Source organism: Tasmannia lanceolata, unplaced genomic scaffold (assembly GCF_043159265.1).
Source record: "Tasmannia lanceolata isolate RefF3 unplaced genomic scaffold, GAP_Taslan_0.1 ptg000008l, whole genome shotgun sequence".
Taxonomy (NCBI): domain Eukaryota; kingdom Viridiplantae; phylum Streptophyta; class Magnoliopsida; order Canellales; family Winteraceae; genus Tasmannia; species Tasmannia lanceolata.
This window is the reverse complement of record NW_027518685.1, coordinates 32590200-32595209: the sequence shown is the minus strand read 5'-3', so window position 1 is coordinate 32595209 and position 5010 is coordinate 32590200.

The window sequence follows — 5010 nt, the reverse complement described above, 5'->3', positions numbered from 1 at the left end:
TCTCTCTCTCTCTCTCTCTCTCTCTCTCTCAATTTCCTTTTTTCCACAGATATTCTCTTACATCCTGGTGTGTAGTGAAAGTGCATGAACTTAACCCCACCATGAAGAATTTTGAACTTCTCTCTCTTTTTCTTTTGAACCTTCTTTTATTCTTATTCCATAACCAAAGCTTGTATGACTTCCATTTTAGCCCACTGATTTACAGAAAGGATTGGCTGGAAATTTACAAGAAACTAATTGTAAGGGTAAAATTGTAAATTCAGTAATGCTGTGGATTCTTTCCTTGAATGGTAAGCCAGAGTGGAACAGATATCCTCCACATGGCACTTTTTGAGGCCATGCAGAACATTTTCCTTTTAAATATTCAGAAGCTGCACCTTAAAAATGGAAATGAATTGCATGATAATTGACTGCTATTTTTGCCCCTCTGATGCCTCGTGGGAATCCAATGTATGTTCTCCCTGTCATATTTGGCAAGCACAGGGGCCAAAAGTCAGTAAATTTCCCAAATAGTAATAGCTAACATTTTGATACCGGCACTCTTCTATATTAAAAAATAGGCTACTTATGTTGTCACTACCATGTTTTAATAATTGCACAAACTCTGCTTGTCTTTCATTTTTTTAATAGCTGCCATACGTTATTACATTTCCCAAAAAAGCTGTCAGAAGCTGATTAAAAACTTTCAAAACATAGTAGTGCCAATACCAGTAGCAAAAAAAAAAGTTCAACAAAAATTGTTTAATATGTTTTGTGTTAAAGTATACTCAACTCAACTCAACTCAACAAAGCCTTTGTCCCAAACTAGTTGGGTCGGCGTTTTGTGTTGAAGTATAAAAGATTAAATAACGCCTTCTCCATCAGCTTAAGCTTTTGGAGTAATTGGTGGTTTCACATGGTATCATAACAAATGTCCTGAGTTCAAAACCTCATTGATATTAAAATTCCACATGCAATGCAATGGCTAACCCAAAACAAAGTGGGGCACATGTGCCACGTTTAGGCTAACCCTAAAAAGAGGAGCCTCACGGGGCGGGGGGGTTGTTAAAGTATAAAAGATTAAATAATGCCTTCTCCATCAGCTTAAGCTTTTGCAGTTACTGATAATTTCATGTTTCAGTTTTAAATAAACAGATTAAAAAACAAGTGTATGTGTATATGTGTGCGCCTGCATATGCATATATAAAACCAAAATCTTAAAAATAACATTAATTTTAATTTAAGCGATTTACTAGGGACCATTGTAGAAGGCATTTCACGGGCTGGCAGTTGCATGAGAGAGCAGCCACCTCTCAGATTTTGTCTTATTCATTTAATTCACCTGAGGCGGCTGCTCTCTCATGAAACAGCCGTCCTGCTAAATGCCTTCTACGATGATCCCTAGCAAATACCTTAATATAAAATTTTAAAAAATAACCTATTTAAAAAACGAGGAGATTATATGGTGAATGCCCATGTAGACTGGTTTAGGCGGTATAGCAGAAGTACGGCCGTTGAAAAGTGAGCTGCTGTTGGATCAAATATCAAGGGCAATATACACCGATCTACATTCGCATTCGCCGTATAAAATCTAAAAATCTCTCAAAAACGCATAGATAAAAAGACAAATGTCTAAGTGTTAATTATCTTGGGGTGATTTTGTTATTTTTAAAATATAGTAAAAGTTGAAAAAATCGAAAAAAAAAAGCTTCTTAAATGCATTAAACGTTTTCTTTAAAAAAAAATTAAGGTTTTATTTTAAAAAAAAATTTAAAAGTTAAAAATGGAGTATTAAACGGCGGTCCTACAAGACATTTTTTTGTTTTCTGTTGAAAATGAGTCCACGACCTCCTTTTAGTATAATGTGGCATGCCTGATACAACATAGTGGGTCCCACCTTGATTGATCCAAACCATTCATATGAAAGAACTTACTTTGGATCTGATAAAGCCCCAAAAGCAATCTATTCATGCAACTGTAATCACAAATTCAGCTACATATTGATATTCACACTACCATGTTTTGATAACGAGGCGAACTCATCTTGTCTTTTATCAATTAACCAGCTGTCAAACGCTATTACAATTCTCAAAAAGCTCTAGAAATGACAAGAAGAGTTCGCCTCATTATCAAAATATGCTAGTATGAATATCAATATATAATGTGTGGCCCTATCTACTATAATGGACCCAAGGCAGTCTCAAATGCAGGCCAGGAATGGTTCTAATAGGGTGTAAACAATCTGTTGAGTGGGTGGACCTTTGATTAATACATGCTAATGCTCCTTTTTTAGAATTAAATATGTTAAAAAGAAGAGAAAATGTTTTGGGATTTGATTATCTCATGGGAAGTCTACTTGTGAGGAAATTTCCTAAGGTCACACCATACACTTTTTCTAAGGGGTAGTGTAACCAATCACTCCACAAGCTTGAGCTGTTGTAGTTGGTTTATTTAACCATTTATACTTGTAGAATTCTTATGGTATTTTAATAAGCCTTCTTCTAAGAAATTCTAGACTAACGTAACTATAAAATTCATGTAGCTTAGCCCAAGAGTTGGGGCAAAAAGCTTTTGGAAAGGGGGTTGATTAAGAGGAGAAGAGGTTGGATCTACAGGAAAATATAGTGCACTCATGATCTCTTCTAGTATTTTTGATATACAAATTACAAGGATTATATTAGGACTAATTAAACTTAAAATAATTCTTTAATCAAGAAAAAATAAGATTAAACTAAATCTGGGTCAATTAATAAAAAAAACTTTTAGCCCCTAATTTTCTAAAATTAAGAGAAAATTGGAGGGCATTTTTTAAATCGTTGGATGTCAACCTCTAATTGGTTAGAATTTGGGGTATTTTGGTCTTTGTACCACGGTCATCTCTAGCTCTTGATTAGCATCACATCAATGGCCGGATTTGATTTTAAATGAGATATTTTACTCTTGGTGCGGCTTTGTAATTAGCTCATCTCAAGGGTATTGAATGGATGAATCTAGGGCATTGGATAGAGTTGAATTGAGGGTTTGCTTCATCGTAGCAATTAAAAGTTGAAGAGATTGAAAGCTAAGGAAAGAGACCAAGTGGTTGGTTGGCTAAGAATAAGAAGCAAAAAGCAAGTAATTAGATTTGCTTTCTCGCAAGCATCTCCCATCTCCCATCTCCCACCAAGGAAGGAGATGCTGGATGTGTTGGCTGGGATATACTGAAAATGAAGAGGTACTTTCGGAATAAAGGTGAGTGAGTAGTGTTATGATATGGTTCCAAGCACCTATTTTTCAAAATGTAGAGTGGAGCCCACATAATTTGATGATCTTAACCCTCTAATCTAATAGGTTTCTAAATGTGCCATATTTCAATATATAAGGACGGTTGGGATCAATCCATGGGAATGATTTTCTAGGCAAAACATATTTAAGTTGGGGTCCAACAAAATGAATGGCAGATCATCCAACCATGTGGGCCGCACTAATTAAAAAATAAAAACCGACTTTAAGTCTTGTAATGGAAATAGGGCTTGAATTTTCCTAGGCATTCTCTTTGGTTTCCATAAAGAAATGATTGTAAATCTTTACTGATATGAAAATAGTAACCTTTCAAAAAACAAAAAAGAAAAGAAAAGAAGGGATATCATTATAAATTTAAAGTCCCTGCGGAGTGCGTGTTTTCCTGCAATGGAAATAGGGCTTAATTGCAAGCATGACATTTCAAGATAGTAGAGGTATGCTAAACTGAGGGGCACCATTGAAAAAATAAGGTGAAAGGGTGCCCCTATTGAATGTTCTTTCACTTCCTGCCATGCTAAATGCCCAATGGTGACATTCAGCCAATGAAGGTGCCATTTCACCCTATTTTTTGTAAAGGTGCCCCTCACTTTAGCATTCCTCTTGTAAACTTAGAATTTTTTAGGGGATTCTTGCAGATAAGTTCAGATGTCGGGAGTTTGAGTAGTTTTCTCTTGTATTTTCTCTACCAAAATATATTTGCAAGTGAAAGTCATGTAATAAAGGGGGGAAGAAGCATGCTATTTTCATAATGTAAGAAACAAATAGTGTTTAGTATAGTGTTCAATGTGAAATCCCCATTCCACATTACTATTCTATCGAGAGGAGTGCAAGGATCAATTTATATGCTTGGCGTTACATAAGCAATTCCATATTTACATGTAAAATAGCATATGAAAGAGGGTTGGGTGATTTTATCAAATGGGAGTGAATTAAAATTTAAAAGGCAAAGGAACACGTTTAAGAGGGGTGAATTAAAAAGGGGAGAGGTGATTTTATCAATTGAGGCATTGGGTTTTAAGGTGAGGGTTGGTTCTCGGTTCGGTTCTCGGTTCCGGGATCCCAAACCCAGAACCGAACCGAATTTCCACCGGTTCCAGGATATCAGAACCGGAACCGAACCATGTAGATATGGAGCCGAACCGGCACAAATGTGCCGGTTCGGTTCCTCGGTTTGAACCGGAACCATGTCTTGTTGCTCTTTAATGTTAGTCTTCTGATTGATTAAGCATTTTTTGTTGCGTTGCTCCCCAATAAGAGTTTTTTCACACTCAATTGAGCCATCAAGACCCATATTAAAGAACGAGGTTCATCTGTACGGCCGATTGGATTGATTTTGGGTGAATTATGTGAATCTCACCATCAAATTCTCTAATTTGGATTCAAGGGGCCCACAGGTGTTCTGATTTCTTCGATTCTTGAGTTCATCTTTACAGTCAGTTTGGATGATTTTGTAAAATACAACCAAACACTACAATAAGAGTACAAAATTGGTGAAAAAAGTGAATCGAATTGGCCAAACTAGCTATTATAAGTGAACCAGAGAAGCAGGCGGACCCACAATGAACCACAAATCAGAAACCCGAAAACGAACCAAGCAAACCAATGAACAAAGCAACATAGATCCAAGAGAAGCTAAGCCATTGATTTGGCAGTCCTTAATCATAGGCACGGATTTCTCCGTTTGGCATGGTACCACGATCATATGGGTTACCTCATGATGATCAACAGTCTCAATTACGCCATGGCCCC